Source organism: Coloeus monedula (assembly GCF_965178545.1).
Source record: "Coloeus monedula genome assembly, chromosome: 5".
In the NCBI taxonomy this organism is placed as follows: Eukaryota; Metazoa; Chordata; class Aves; order Passeriformes; family Corvidae; genus Coloeus; species Coloeus monedula.
This window is the reverse complement of record NC_138785.1, coordinates 18,546,857-18,564,214: the sequence shown is the minus strand read 5'-3', so window position 1 is coordinate 18,564,214 and position 17,358 is coordinate 18,546,857.

Sequence of the window (17,358 nt, the reverse complement as noted above, 5' to 3'; positions counted from 1 at the left end):
CTCTAAGGGAGTGCAGAGGTTTCTGTGCCAAGGGCTCACAGCCCTCCACAGCTGAGCACCTTCCTGCCCATGGAAAGAGTGAATGAATTCCTTGTTTTATTTTACTTGTGTGCACAGCCTTTTGTTTTCCTATTAAACTGCCTTTTTCTCAACCCACAAGTTTCCCAGGTGATTTTGGCCCCCATCCCACTGCTGGGGGAGTGAGCGATTGGCTGTGTGGGGCTTAGCTGCTGGATGGGGTTAAACCACAACAGTAGCAAATTTAAATTACAAACAAGACAAATTGTTCATGAAAATTGCATTAACTGCATAAGCTCAAAATACAGAAATTGAAAATATGATTTATGGAAAATGTGGAATTGCAAGTGCTTTTCAAATAAACCCACTAACTGTAATATAAACACTGTTTCCAAAGAAACATTCTTTCATTGTAGCATAAAAAACGTTGTATAGCTACTGTATAAAAGGTTTTATTTCTCCTTAAAACAGGAAATAGAGTTGATATGGCTGGAGAACCCTCAGCAAGGGATCAGCCACCTGACATTCAACACGTTTCATGGCTTGTGATTTCTTTTTGGGATGTCAATCTTTCCATGTTGTACTTTAACCCATTTTGTTAGTTTGGTAAACATCAAGTTAATTTCAAGGGGATTTTTTAAAGATTTTTCTAAAGAAATCTCTTCATAACCACTGAAGGACCTCTCCTCTAGAAGTGATTGTGACCTGTTATGTACTGAGGTGTAGACTTGCTGCTGGGCCTCTGCCCACAGAGATTTTGACACTGTACAGAAAAATGCCATCTTCTTGGACTTCACCCTGTGAGGACAAGCCCCCCTAGAATCCCAAATAGTGGGCCATGTGTAGTTGTCAAGTTAAGCAATTATGGTAGTTCCCCAAATTAGCCTTGATCACCAGTTTTAATAAACATTTCAGCTCCTACCCTTGCTGGAAAGGAAGAATTCTTTCTGATGAATTCTCCTGTCTAGACAAGAAAAGTTCTAAGCTGTTTTCTACTGAAGTTCAATAATTGTCTTAATTAATTAATATTCATATCAAAATGTATGTCAAAAAGATTCGGACAGTGTGGAACTCCCTTGTGCTGGAATGGTTTGAATATGAAGGAAGACAAGACACACACTTGTATGTATAATGTATGTTTTGGAAGATTAGTTCACAAAAACTCTACAAAAAATGCATACCTGAGTAAAGAGATGAATTGATATGCATGATGTGGCAACTAGAGATATCTGTGAGTAAGGCTAGATGACGGATGACACTCCTGGGGAAGCAGGGCTGAGGGAGCAGAACACAAACTCTTAAATTGCAATGAGACCTGCACTGCGAAATCACAAAAGATCGATATGTTTGCACAATTACAGATAGCTGCTTTTCAATATCTTTTTCCAACTTTTTCTTGGCAATTATAAAGCTTCTTGGATTTGGAGATTAAGTGTGATGATCATCTTATAGTAATCAATTTGCTTTTAATATCTGAACAGGATTTACAGACTGAATGTAATCTGAGCATTTTAAAGCTTTTCCCTTGGAACATGCTGTCATTACATTCATTAAAATATCTCCTGTGGAGTCAGCTTTTATCAAGTAAATTATAGGCCTTGTCATCCATTTGGCATTTTACAACTTTTGATCATACATTTCTTCATGTCAGAAAAAATTTATAGGTATTATATATGATTGTGCTTCCTCTATCTGCTGTTTGATAAAATAGATTGAGTGTAGCACCAGGGAAAAATAAATTGTGCTCAAGCTAAAGAAAAGATAGATGTAGATTTTAAAAATTCCATAAGTGATCCTAGGAAACAGTACACACTGTCTGCTTTCTAGTGGCCCAAGAGCAACAGAATAGAGGATTGTGAAGAGCTTGTATAGGTGTGCGATGAGAAAAACTACTCGAGATTTTGCTCATCTTTGAAAGTCTTCATTGCTTATGATAAATTCATCTGTGCTGAAGACAAAGTGAACTCCTCCACCCTTTCCTGCAAGCTGGTGATATCATTGTAGCTGAGTTCACAGACCTGTCTCAACAGTCTTTCACTCGATAATCTTTTCCCCTCAGATTGTTTTTACCAGCCATCAACTGAGACCTTCGTGATATTTGACTTTATATGAACACATGCATGAACGCCTTCCTTTTGATAACTTGAAACTCAGACAGAATCCTGAATATTTCCTTATAATTTTTTCCATCGTCAAATTTAGATTGGTTGACACTACATCCTACTAAAGCTTGAGAATATACCATATGTAACAGTACCACTCACACCTGAATAGCAGTTTGCATTTATGGATGCATAAAATGTAGGCTTTAGCCTCTGCACTAAGAAAGGAAAAAATTCTTAGGTCTGTTTCTTTTGCTACATGAATGTATATGTTCACTATTTACAAGAGTCAGGATTACAACTGAGAATGATTGCTTGTTAAGTGACCAAAACACATTGTGTACAGGTGAAGCATAAGCTTACTGAATCACATAACCTCTGGCAATTCTATTTCACAAATAAGCATTTAATAGGGAGTGAGAGAAAATGATGTATTACACTATGATGTGAAGTCTAACCTCACAACCCTGACTTCTGCATACAGTGAAACATGAGTTGTAGTGCCATTTCATTTCTCACTATCAGATTGCCAAGAGATGGAATATTGTCACTAAAACCTATTTGGAGTTAGCTGCTGGGTCATGTGAAACTGAAAACCAGTGTTCTGGGAGAATGCAGCATAGAGATGTTATTTTCTATCTTTCTTCTCTGACTTTTCTCAGACAACGTTAGGACAATTGTAGCACTCCTGTTTCCCCCATAGTCCATCCACTCCCACCAGGAATAGGAAATATTTTTGTGTTAGCCTCCAAGTTAAATATACAGCACCAAGTGAGAGGTAGAAAGCAGGGGAAGACAAGGCAGCTGCAGAAGCAGAAAATTAACTCCAAAGAGTATGGATCCTATTTTCCTGCAAATTTTTCTATTAATAATGAATGAAGAAGAAAATCATAATTATATGAAGGATCTCTAAAATATTTTTCTTCCTTGAGATGCCAGAAACTCTTCAGTGCTTAATGCCTCCAAATCTGGGTATGAGAGTATTACATATATCCACATGTATTTATAATACCCATAACACAGGAATTGATCCTTCTGATGGCAGTGTACTTTCATATAATTTGCTGAGACAGGCACAAAAACATGCTTGATTGCAAACAATGCTTTGAAGACTCAATAATTGACTATTAAGTCTAGGATTAACTAAAGGAGATCATAACACAGCATGAAAACATACTCTGAGGGATTGCAAAGATATATGAAGAGGTAATTTTTAAACAACTTTGACAATCCTCTGGACCAGTTCTGCCATCCTTAGGCATGACAAAGTAGTATTTGATTCCACTAATAGCCTTGATCTGACAAGTGGGGCTCTTTGCCAACTAAGATACAACTCAGTATGAGGCAACGTGGCAAAACTGCTTTGCAGTGTTTATATGTTTGCATGCTTATCCGTAGTTACATGGGGAAATGGTCTGCTGCTGCTGATTTCATGATACAAAAATACAATGTAAGTGTATTTTTGGAAGCGTATTTTTCAAGAACCTGTTTTTTCCACTAGTAATAGTGGAAATAGGAGATAGTGGAATAGTAATATCTCTGCATCATAAGCAAAAGGATTGAAGTCTGATAAGGTATTCATGTGATCTTCTTCAGTTTGGTGTTTAAGGACAGAATAAGTATAAATTCTTTGGAAAGAAAGGGGTACTGTGCACACATGATAGCCAAGCATCTGAGGCACAAACTCGATGGATGATTTAAAGAATAAAAGAAGTTGAGGTAAGGGGTGAGGCTGGTGCCCTAGAATCCAAGTGGAGGCAATTTTCTTTTCTGCTAGAGTCAGTTTTTATTGTCTTTCCCCATACTCAGGAGGACTTCAATGTCTTTCTGGTAGTTACAGCTTTGCTGTGAAATCCATGAATTTGTAAATTACCTTGATTTCTCTTTTGTAGTTTATCCTGAAAACGAATTATGACAATCTAATGCTCTCCCCATTGAGCTTTCACTCTAGGCCATCTTATCAGGCAGATTTTCTTAATAAATATGTTTATTCATAGGTTTTGATCAAATAGTTCTTTTGAAGAGGCAAGAAAGATTTTTAAGTGGGAGAGGATGTAAAGTGAGCAAAGCAGTGTCACACCTGAGGAAGGTGCACAAGTGTGTTACTTTGGCTATTTTTATTAGTGTACATGGCTTTTCACTTAGAAGACCACTTAAAATGAATGCAGTGCAACATGCCATGAAAAAAAAGAAAGGCACTTTGACAAATATTCTGTGTATAGTTGCATGAAAATATGGGAAAAAAATTTAAAAGATTGGATTATTTAGACAACCTGACATTGTCTAATTTTAATAAATAATTGTTAATTTTAATAAATATTAGTGTGAAATACATGCCACATAGTTCTGTTAAACACAACCAGGTGATTATTAATTCTGCCATTCACATTCTGGAGGACTGCAAACAGCCTCTTCTTAGAGTCTTCTTGAAATCCATCTGCAGACTTCTGAAGACATCTGGATACTTAAAAAATATCAAAACCATGTTACACACTTGTTTAGTCACTCCCAAAATATTCTGGCTGTGCTGTACATGCCTCAGATTCTTTTCCTCCATCAAATACCTCTCTGTCCTCCAAAACTCATGCAAGTTCAAACTGCTGCTTGGACTTCTTATGAAAAACATTTGAGTCATCCTGTCAGGAGCCAGGACCAGCACAGCATGATTTCACATCATACGAGTGGCTCTGCAGCTGGTGAGCAAACACCTTGTCAAAGAGGACAGTCTGCAGGTTGTTTACAAGCCAGTGTTTATCAGACAGATCAGACCACTGTGCAACTCCAGGCAAGTCCTGATTTGTTTCTAAATAATTTACCCTGAAAATAGATGCTATGGTTAATGAAATAGAAAGAGAATGGATTCCATGCTAAGCATGGTAGCATGGCTAATTCACTCTCAATGTTTTGACAGATGCTCTTGTAAAGTATCACTGAGGTTTCCTCTGGGCTAATACATACCCACTGGAGGCATGCCACGTAGATAATTCAAATTACCTCCTTCTATTGCGGAATGTCTTGAACAGGGCTTATTAACACTGCCCTGCCAGACATTTAATCAAGGTGTGCTGACCAGAGTTAGGTGTTTAAAATGGTCAGTCCTGAAAAGGCATAATTATCCTGCTGAGCTATAAGCATGTCATCATGGCACACACCCTCTCTCTTCTGGGTAGAGAAATGAGACCTCCAAAGGATCTTTAAGCATCATTAAGTCCAATTACATTCTTAATAGCACAGACTGTTAAAAGACTCTCTTATTAAGCTTTTCCCCGTTTACTCATCCACGCAAGGATGTGTTATGTCCAAGTTCTCCAGGTCCAAAACAGGTTGTTTTTATACATGGGTGGAGAAGTAAAGGGTTTTTTGCATAATACATGGTTATGTCAGTTTATTAATTTTTAAAGTGTATTAATACTTAAAATGGCATTTACATTAGTAAGCAAGCTGAATAATTAAAAAAATTTAAACTTAGACTCCTAAGAAGCAGTAACTTTGGCAATAAGTTATATGATAAGCATTTTTATTTTTTATTTATAAAGTGGTGACAATTAAAATGAGCAAATTTTAGTGGCAAGGTGTAAGACATGGCCAACAGTAATTTTTTTTCTAAGTAAATTTGAATGTGATGACAGCATTCGTAAAGTAGTAAAATTGCATTAGGTCTCTTTGTCATTAATAACCCACACAGATGTAGGTTGAATTTTTATCAGTGGCAGACTGAAATTTGAATTACTTCCATAGCCACAGAGTCTAGATGATAATAGTACTGTAAACAGGCCCTTACATTTCTAAGATGTCTTCTGCATGGCACAGTGATACAGAAGTGGCACAATTACCTTGTCATTAATCCAAAGCCAGGCTAAGCTGCTTTTGCAAACTTCAGCTAGTTGTATTCTGGGCTTTAGAGAAAGTCCAAGATGGGATGAATAAGTATGGGAAGAAGAGCAAGAAATTATGTAAAGAAAAATGTAAAGGCCTGAGGAGAAGATGCCATATTGAATATTTTTTCTTTAGCAATAGAAGAGAAACTTGTATAGGACACTTACTGGAACATTTGGTGTGCTCAATGGAATTTGTATCAATACTCCTCTGTCTCTCTAGAGAGGACTCACTTTTATTCCCTTGTACTTGGGAGTTGCAGGATGGTTGCCAGTACCACTGCAGTGACCTGAAAGGTGAAGAGTTCCTCTGCTCTGTGCCTTTATGGAGGGGGCTGATGTTGGTCTGAACATGATGGCTTCATGCTGTGGATGTTTGCTGGGAACCTGCCAGACTTCTCCACTGGCTTTTTCTCTGTCACACTGGCTGTGTGCTGACAGAGAAGTTCCAGGCCAACAACCTGATATTTACTTCAACTTCCGTGTCAGATGTCAAATATCAGCTTCAGTGGAATCTGCTCTAGAGGTCCTCATGGTATTGATGATGTCCTTTCTGCCCCTCTGCTCCTCTCTGGTGAGACCCCACCTGCAGTGCTGCATCCAGGTCTGGGGTCCCCAGCACAGGAAGGACATGGACCTGTTGGAGCAAGTCCACAGGATGGCCACCAACATGATTTGAGGAATGGAGCACCTCTCCTACAAGGAGAGGCTGAGAGAATTGAGTTTGTCCATTCTGGAGAAGGGAAGGATTTGGGGTGACCTAACTGTGATCTTCCAGTACCTCAGGGAGCCTGCAAGGAAGAAGAAGAAAGACTTGTTACAAGGGCATGCAGTGATAAGACAAGGAGGAATGTCTTCAGACTGAAAGAAAGCTTAGGTTAGATATTAGGAAAAAATGCTTTGCTGTGAGGGTGATGAAGGACTGCAACAGGTTGCCCAAAGAATCCGTGGATGCCCCATCCTTGGCAGAGTTTAAGGCCAGGTTGGGGAGAATCCTGAGCAACCTGGTCTGGTGGGAGTTGTCCCTGCCCATGGTATGGGGGGGCATGGAACAGGATGATCTTTAAGGTCCTTTCCCTTATGGAAATGGCCCAGGCCATTCTATGATTCTGTGTTCTACACCTGGATCCCAATGGGAACTCAGCCTGATGGGAGAAAGGTTGTACTCACCTCTTTTCTTCCAAACCAAACAGGCAAACCCAGCTAGTTTCCACTTGGAGCTGGGCTCCTCTGGGACAGGGAGTCACTACCTGGTAGTGCAGCTCTGACAAAAGTGGGCTCGGCTGTTGCTTCCAGCCTTTGGTTTGCATTTTGTTCTCTTGGAGTTTAGGATTTTAACTCAATGTGTGATAGACTGAAATTTCCAGCAGTTAAAGGCATTCCTGAACACACAAGGCTACCCCCATAAGGGGGTGAGAACTCGAGGAAGACTAATTTATTGTCACCATTCCTAGCAGGCAAGGTGCTTTAATGGGGGTAAGGGGAGGGGGAAAATACTGTACAATATTCTCCCAGAAAGAAAAAAAGTAATACTCTGCACAGTTTTTATGGCTTTTCCAAAGTGTATATAGATGACATATTACCTGGATGATCTTTCAAGAATACTAAAATATTATGTGCAGAATTATGTTTTCAGGTTCTTTTGGCTTCACATTATCAAAGACACATCAATTGCATGACAGCCAGGGTGAAAATTACTGTTTTATTACTGCCTTTAAATCTCTCATCTTTCTCATGGAGGCATTTGATCATTTGAGGCCAACCGTATGCAGTATGTTTGAAAAATATATTCCTTTACATGTGGTAACGAAGATCACAAGATCACACTGACTGTGTTTAACTGTCCTTGTGTACATATTAAAATCTGAGAAATATTTCTATTTATCAAAAGAGACATAATTCTTAAAACATGTATGCACAGTAAGATGCCATTAGATACAAGCTACAATTAACAAAACAAAAAAGAGAGAGAATTATTATTAAAGTTTTTTTTGAGACATTTCTGAAGGAAATCTTTCACGTAAAAGAAAAATAAAAGGAAAAATGACTTGCATGAAGGGTAAGGGAACAATCCCTATGTATTAGATGAAGCAAAGAATAGAAACAAATGAAGGTGAAAGAAGAATAAATATTATTTCTATTTTAAGAAGGGACATAATTTTGTGTGGATTTTTACATGGTGTTTCTGAGTTCTCCAGTACAGTCATACCAATGCTCTCAAAGTAAGATTCTTTCTCACTATACCAGTATATGTTGAAGCCAAGTCAATTTTATATATTAATTTTTCCTGATTAACATGAGCTGATATCAAAATACATTCTCTTTTTCTATGCTGATGGTATTCATGCTATCTACTCTGAAGGCATCTGAGATACCTGCATCACAATTTGAGTTGCTTAAGAAAAAGTGGTGTAGGCATTTATGAAATTCAGGACACCTGAATCTGAAATCAGTGCCACACTGTGACGCTGGTGTCTTCATTCTGAGTCCTTTTATTTCTTGGATATTTTCAAACCTACGTGGGGAGTGTCAGTTACCAGTCTTGGCTCCAGAAGGTGCTTCCTCAGGAGGAGAATAAGGTAGTAACTTTGAGGAAAACCTCAGACAGGTAAAGGAATGCTTTGCACCTGGATACCTCAGCTTGTTGTCTAACCCACATGTGAGCAGTGTTTCAGAAAGGACAATAATGACCAGTAGGGTGGTCACAACTGGGATTGTGTGAGGAATAGCTTTAGCAGAGGTCTCATTATTTGAATTTCTTGCTTTACATGTGCTTGTCACATTTTGAACTCAGGCAGCTTTGCAATTGGAGAAGAAATACCTGTTAGAGAGTTCAAAGAAAGTTATTTTATGTTTCTCAGAGATGATATCAAAATTGTTTCTAACTATGGCCTTGAGCTGTTCTTTGTGTGATTTTCCCTAAAAGGACTCTTAAACATTTTGAACCTAGCATTGGTTACTACTGTCAAGACTTGCCTGAGGAGCTCTACCCAAAACAAAACGTTGTTACCTCGTAGCAGGGATATGCAATTTAGTGTTCAGAAAATGCTTGCAGTGCTCTCTGTGAGGGGACTGGTATGAGCCTGAGGTATTATTGATATTCTCTCTACAGAGGGCTTTGCACCCTTGACAATTATTGATTACTGATGTCTGGTTTGGCTCTTCCAGTTTTTCATTTTTGTCTCTCACTCTTTTTTTCATAGCATCCTATTTAGAATGCCATTAGCCCAGACTCTGAATGACTGATCATTTACACGCATTTCAAAGCACAGGCTTTGTTTCACACCTGGGAACAGGGTGCATATCATTGGATACCTTCTGTAACACATCAGCACTGTATTACACCATCTTTTGTTTGAATAAATCAGCCCTCAGATCACCCAGGAGCAAAGCTGGCATCTGGAATTTATCTCCTGTGAGCCCTCTTAAGAGTGGAAAGGAAATGGCAGGAACATGTAGGAGGCTAAGTGGGGGAAGAAACAGTATGAACAAGTGAATCCAACGACTCACTTGTTTCTCCCTCTGAACAACAGTCCTAAATATATGTTTTTAAAAGAAATTTGACCTATTAAAAGAATCCTTTGCCCATTAAAGCCTTCCCACTAATAAATAATGCCTGAGCACACACCACTTGCGGGTCCCTGTTACCTGCTTGCTGTTACTTATATAATGGCCATGTTTGCTGAAGTTTTAGCACATATCTCAACTGACATCCTAAATAGTGGACATTGGACTCCATTAAAGTCCTGCCAAAATCAGTAGGTCCTGGCGGAGTTAAGATACCTTTGTTATACTTCAGCACATGCATAGTTTTAACCATGTGAATTAAACCATCGATCTTAAAGGGATCAAAAATGGCAGAGAAAGTTTTCTAGCTGATAAGTAGGTTACAAAGGAAAGGCTAATTTTAAAGTTCAAGAAAACAAGTATTCTGAGGTATGGGTATGACAAATTCTAATTAGCATCTGTGAGGAATTAGAGAAGATTTGTAGAATAACAGTTCATGCACTGTTCATACTTTAAATAGCAATTTGGTCTGAGTATAATTATAAATAAGCTTTTTCTTCTCATTAATTTTCTACTTGATTACTTAAGCTATTGTTCAAGTGCAGAGCAGAAAGAAAGAATTAGAAGCTGTTTACACCCTGCAAATGATAGCAGAAATTATAAAGGAAATGTATAGTAATGAATAAAAGGACATCGATTCATGTATAAAAAGTGTTGTGCCACAATGAGATTAAATTGTGCTGATTATTTTAATGCATCACCAGGAATAAATAAGTAAACCACTGAGCTGAGTTGCACAACTTCTTACTGATGTTTTTGCAAGTATTTTTTTTCTGTCTGCCTTGTCTTTTTCATCTATAATACTTGCTAAAATGCCTCTTTTGCAAATCTCTCCCTTAGCCTTGGTAATAAAGAATTATGTAAAACTGCTAAATATATAATTATTGAACCTCTTATGTGAAAGTATTTAAACATACTTTAAATTCAAAGATTTTTTTTTTCTTGCAAACTTTGAAGATAAACCTTTGAAATAGTTCACAAATTATGAGATTTCTCATTAGTCCTTACTGTTGCCTCAGTACATGGAGAAGGACCAAAGCGTTTATTCTACCTCTTTTGTCAGCTACAAATTCTGACCCAAAGTAGCAGAGACTCTCATTGAGCCCCATTAACATATTAATTTGCACACCCCTTGGGATGCAAATGAAGAAAAACTTGTGTGATATAATGCATGCATGACCAAAGTCAATAAAACCCCACATTTCCAATGACAGAGCATCCAGAACTTCCCTGGGCAACCTCTTCCAGTCTCTCACCACATTGTAGAGAATTTCCATGTTATAGCCAACATAAACCTGCCCTCTTTCAGTTTAAACCCATCAGTCCTTGTTCTGTCGTTACAGGCCCTGGGAACTGTGTTTCTTGTAAGCTCCCTTTAAATATTGAATGGACACAATAAGAAGTCCTCAGAGCCTTCTCTTCTGCAGGCTGAACAACCCCAACTCTCTCAGCCTTTCTTCACAGGTTGGTTTTGACTTCAGGTCTTATGTTTTCTAGATATTTCTGGGTTGTGTGATTTTTTTTGATGGCCAGGTGGAGATTTTGAAAATTGGAGGGCTTTTAAGGAAATAAAAGAAGTTTGTCGCCAAAATTATAAGGGCGACATATATTCTGAAATATTGTGGCCCAGTTAGGTCCTCTGCAGGATGTACAGATAGCATATATTTCCATCTCCTGTTTATCAAAAGCCATTGAAATAACGCCTGTGAAATATGCCTAAATCAACTAAGAAAATGAAGCCAGTCATGGCTCATGATAGCATCACTGGCATGATGGTTCTCAGAGCTCAATCTTATCACACATAGAGTTTTAAAATGGCTAAAAAATGATTGAGCACGAAGCCATATCCTCTTAGGTATAAAATGTATGAGTGCATTTTAGCATGTAAGACTTTTTAAGTAGTTATTTATTTTTAACTCAGCACAAAAGCCTGACAGCCCACCTCTTTTATGTAGCATATCTCCTGCTACATCTCAGAGATAACTGCACATGAGGTGCAGCAACTGTCTGTAATGCCTGATAAGGAGGTCAGTGTCAGCACTGGAGGAGCCATCTTTCATGGCATTTTGGGACAGAAAGAAGATATGTTAGCTGTCCCACTGATGTAGGCTTGCATGAATGGAAATTATTTCTTTCTCTTGGACCAAGGGGCAAGTGAGCAGTGACTTAACCCAGTCTTGCAATAATTCACAGCTAAAAGAAAAATGAGAGAAGATGATGAGAAGAGTTTGATTTATATACTCTGTGTGCTGTTTGCAGAGATGGGCAACACAGTCAAATTTTAGACAGATAAAGTGTCTGTGCAGTCAAACCTAACAGTGTTGGCATGAGTACTGATTTGACTGGCCTGTCAGAAAAAGTGAAAGTTCTGACAAGCTGCTTTTGGCTATATATTACATACTGAAATACCATTCATTACACTACAGACTAAAATACTATGCTCAATATATTTTATACAGTATGTTCTTTGAGAAGACTAGAACAATGAGTCTTGAATATCTTAACTTATATCCCTGAAGTGGGATTTAACAAAGGTTCCAAGCTCACCCCTAATTACAGTACTTCTAATTCAGCTTTCAAAATTAAGATAGCATAACTTTTTGCAGTTCCTGAAGTTCCAGAATCTGAAGTTAAACTAATTTTGTGAGGCATGTTAATACCTAAATACCAGTCTCACTTTTGGAAAAATAACTTCTGCTCATGTTGGAAATTTGGTCCTTAGACACAACAGATGACTGGGATGCGAAGTGAACATTTTCTTCCTCCATGATTAGTGTGTTCTGCACAGTGCATTAACTGGCAACATCAGTTTGAAGTATTGCTCTTATGTTCTTTGTCTAGTCATTTGTTCCCCTGGATTTTAAGCAGGTGCAATGTATAATTACAAACAGAAGAAAAAATTGCTTAAAATGTGCTAAGAAACTTTGAATTCTTCCTGCTCATAAAAGAAGCAGGTGAAATATCAAATCAGTTGTACCAGAAGAATACAGTTGTCTATATGCACAAGTTATCTAGGGGGGAAAAATTGAGGGGTTTAATTACAGCAAAATTATAGCAAGCTGAAATGTCACTGCAAACAGATTGTCTAAGGGCTACATTGGGAAACATCAATATTTAAAGATATTCTTTAGGACTTTTCCAGCAGCTCAATATGAAACATCATTGTCTACTTAACACATAAGTATTATAAGATGTTGATATTTTGCAAACATAGAAAAACACCTTGACTCACTGCAGGGAAGTCAAGTGTAAATGTCTTTCCATGCTTACAACACCACCAAACTATTGGAATTTTAGGACATATTTCAGGCATAGAAAAACGCACTGTTGAGTTTAATAGAATTTCAGGTTGTAATGTAGTCTTGACTTCCAACAAAACCACTTTAGGAAGTCAGCAGCTGCAATTCTGTAGCAAAATTAACAATCTTAATAGCATGAAGCTAAATAAAATTAAATAGGAAAAAATCTTTTGAACAATGAGATCCAGACATTTTGTTTCTTTGACCATTTATTCATTTATTTTCAAGAGTAATGATGGACTTTGCTAGGGCAGAGAGTTTGTGGCAACTCGGGACACAAAACATCAGTCCCAAAGCTTCGTGTCCTAAGCTGTCCTTCATGCCTCTCTGTTACCCAGGAGGAAAAGGACAGTTGTGCCATCTATTCAACAATCTGGTTCTGTGTGCTTATTAAATGGATTTCTTCCTATCAGTTTCTTTGCAACATTAATACAAACGATTGAGATAGCCTTGGGCAAAAGGATGATTTAGGTAACATCTGGACAGATCATCCAGTCTTTTTTTCATATGGTTTTCATGGCCTGGAAATTCATAAACCCAAAGTCTGTTCTTTTTACTTGTCTGCACTATTAATGCACTGTGGGGGCTGCCTTCCACAGCTGGAAGTGTCCTGAGATTGGTCAGAGTAAGCCCTTAATATTGCATAGTTTCCATTTGATCAGTATCAGCAAGGAAATTTCTGCAAGTAGTGGGTTAAGTTATCAATATTTAGTTCAATGGAATGCCTGGAGGATTTCCTCAGGGCAGAAATAACATTCTGCAGATTTAGCGGCATTTCTCTGGGACACGGGTGGATATTTGACCTCTCCCCATAGGTAATGGAACTAATCGCGACAAGATGTTTACCAGCAGTTCTCCAGATAATTGCTTCAGCTCAGCATAGAAGTTCAGAAGAAATAAATTTTACCCCTCTTTCAAAAAAACCCTCCTTTATATTTATCTATTCCGTTTTGAGCCTGCTTTCTCTACGTTATCACCTGAAAGACAAGTGTCTACATCACTTTTATCCCATCCAAGTGGGTTATTATGAGATAATATACCAGTGGAGGGCTCTATAAATAATTAACTACAGCTGTGCCATCACACCTTAGGGTGGATGCTCATTCTTGGCAACTCAGGAGACATGCCAAAGCTGTGGAAAGTGATGCAGACACCTGCTTGAAAATACTGCAGAAAGGAAGAGTAAGATTATATCTTGGTAGGAAAATTCAGTCCAGGTTAAAATCTTTTTCGATGTCAATTCAGCTGTTTCAGTATCACTCTAACTGAGATAAGTAATTGTGGTCACTGTCGAGTGTGACAGTCACAAACCCCATCTCAGGACAGCAGAAATACAAATTGCCAAACTATCCACTGGGATGAGTGGAGTGTCTCTGGACAGTCTAGTCAGAGATTCTCACCCCATTTGAAGTTCTGGTTGTTAGCAGCAGTTGAAATGGAGCTTGAAAAATACTGAAATATTAAGAGATTACTGTTTTCCAGATGTCATTACACCTCTTTCTCATGTATCTAACGTATTTTGAAAGTTTCACCCTGAGGAGGGGAAAAGGACTAACCTTCTGGTGGTCATGGATGTTATCAGACATCTTCAGCAGCATGAATTGTGCATACTGGTTCTTTCACCCTTACTTGAATCTTCAAAATTTGGGTTTGATTTGGTTCAGCTCATGTTATGTGTGGAGATGGTAAAACTCCTAAGGGATGTTCTTTTAAAACCCCATTCTTCTGTAGTGGCCAGAGTTTGTCTCACTGAAGATCACGAAAGGATGCAATTTTGAGCACTTGTATTTAGTTTTTATTCAGTTGCTGTAACAGAGCCAATGTTGTTGACATTGTTTGTATTATGCTGTGGACACTAATTTGATTTAATACCACCAAACTCAATTAAAAGCAATTAATTCTCACTATTATTTGCATAATGGAAGTATATGAGTGTAATGAGAATATACTGAGAAGCTCTGGAAACCTGGGTAACCATTATCAGTAAAGTGCATGTTAGTGTGGCAGTAACCATCTGGATTTCCCCAGTTACTCCTGTATGATTTGCCTAAGCATTCTGGAAAACTAATATCCTTGATTAGTTTGGAATCACAGATGATTAATTACCCTCCAGCAGCCAGAAAATATTTAAAAGCTTTTAATAGCTCTCATAAAAAGAAGAATAAATTTAGAGGCCACCATGAAAACATTGAATATGTGACCAGCATACTCCTGAAAGTGGAGTTTCCAGAATTATATACTGTCAGGGAACGTTAACAACAACTGGAGTAAGTTTCTTTTTCATGCAATGCATAAAGTATTGGATGAAAAATGCCACTGATCATGCTTGAAGGTTACAAGGTGAAGCTGCTTTCCACCAAAATTGCCAAGTCACATACAAATATTAAAAAGGATTATCTAGAAGGTTATTTACATTTTGTTTATACACATGATGAGTGTCTCCAATGTGTAATTTAGATAGGATATTTGATTTTGTTTTGTTCTACTTAAGCTGGGATTTGCTCAGTCTTTCATTGTGGCCATGCTGTTTCTCCCCAAGCTAGGCTACAGCACCTTGAAGATAATAAATCTCAAAAAATTACATTTTCTTCAGACTTCATGAATTTTCCTAGTAATGAGATGCAGAAAGAACTCGCTCCAGGTTTTGAGAACTGTGTGCAGGACAGATATGTGGTAATGTCAGGCAGCCTTTTGTGACCTTCCTGGTTCTTTATTTCCTATAAAGATGCGTGAAGGGGAAAATCAAAGACGAGTGTGAGATGTTGTTGCATAGGGAAAAAGCAGGTAGGGTTGGTTGCCCAAATGAATCTGTAGGAGAATGAGGAAGGACTCTCCTGGTTGGTCAATCCATGAGGATCTGAAATAGCTTCTGACAAAGGTGCTGGATTGGTAGTATCTCTGTTTGGAGATGGACATACAGAGCTACACATTAAAGCCTTCTGTAATGATCAACAGAAGGGAGTTTTTAGAAACTGGACCAGTGAAGATGCTGTATCATTTCTGTCAGCCTCCTTCTATAAGGCTGCTCTGCCATCTCACTCTTTTTCCTTAAGTGCCTTTTTTGATCCTTTCTCATGCAATGTATTGGAGAAAATGGGGACCTAGGAAACAGGGAAAAGATGTTCTCAGGATGCTAAAGTTGCCTAAAGGTGCACTGTGGATGAGCTGGATGAGGAGAAAAAAAGTGTCCTCACAATTTTAGAAAGTTCTTTTCAGGTTTTGGCATGCCCAGTGCATGATGCTAGAAGGCATCTCTTAGTTCTTCTCTATGTGTTGTCAAAAAATCTTGACTGCTCCCAACATACCCCATTGGTGCTTCATGCTGCTGTACAAAATAGCCAAAGAACTGGCAGGAAATTGTAATGAAATGGCTCTCGGCAAACCCAAAAGGATCCAGGATATTTCAGAAGATAAGTGAAAGCAGGTCTCTCTTCACTGAATTCAGAGACCCCCTAGGTTACCACCATGGAATTCCTCATTTTTGATTAGAGCAAAATTTTCTTTCTTTTATATGTGATGCCATATTGGATCCCACCTTCCTAACTGTAGTATATGTCCTTGTCCTTAATGCTGAAAGAGGAGAGACTGGGTGAACCCACTGCAGGCTCTTAAATATTGTGCAGTGTGCTGGATACACAGAACAACAGAGTGGTTTAAATAAATTACAGCTCCAGGCTTATAAATGGATGCGTAAATTCCCCCAGGGCTTCTTAGAGGTTGCATTTGTGTACTTTGCCATCAGCACACTACAGTTGTACCATTTTTTGGAACAAAAGTATGGATGCATGATGGGCTTGCACTGCAGCTAAAAGACAGAAAAACAGAAGATGCATTGGTTGCTCCTAGGTTTTTAGTCCCAGGATTGTTCAGCTTTTAGACTACATTGATGTTCAGGCTGCTATAAGGTGCTGCCTACAAAATAAAGTCTTCTTACACGAAGGTCCGTGTTTATGATGCCCAATTCATTGCTAACTGGAATTCCTCCTGTTGACTTGAGTGACATTGTGTACATGGGCCAAAATGCAGAGTCCAGGAGCAGTGATACCATGGAGAAGGAGGGAAGTAGGTGAAATTCCTGAGGTGTTTTCCAGTGAAGCGAACTATAGCCAAAGGGTAAGGAACACAGAAGGAGTTGCTGTCATGAATTCTGTGGATTATGAATTATGAGTCACAAATAAGAATGCAATTTATATAAAAAGCCTAAAAGAGGACATTTCCACTGCATAGTTAACCAATGTGCATAAAACCTTAACTGAGGACAGATATCCACTCCAGTAATGGGTAGTCACAAATCACTTTCCAAAGAAAACAATGTAACCTCAGAGATCTTTTTTCCTGTCTTTTGATAGTGAGTGCTACTGTGGGAATGGCAGGCAAGCAGTCTTTCAAAGTCATTTATATGTCAGCTATGAATTGAATGAGACAAACCTGTGAAATGAATTGAAACTTGTTTTGCAGCTGATCAGCCTTTCATTTATCATCTTCCCTTTGGGATAA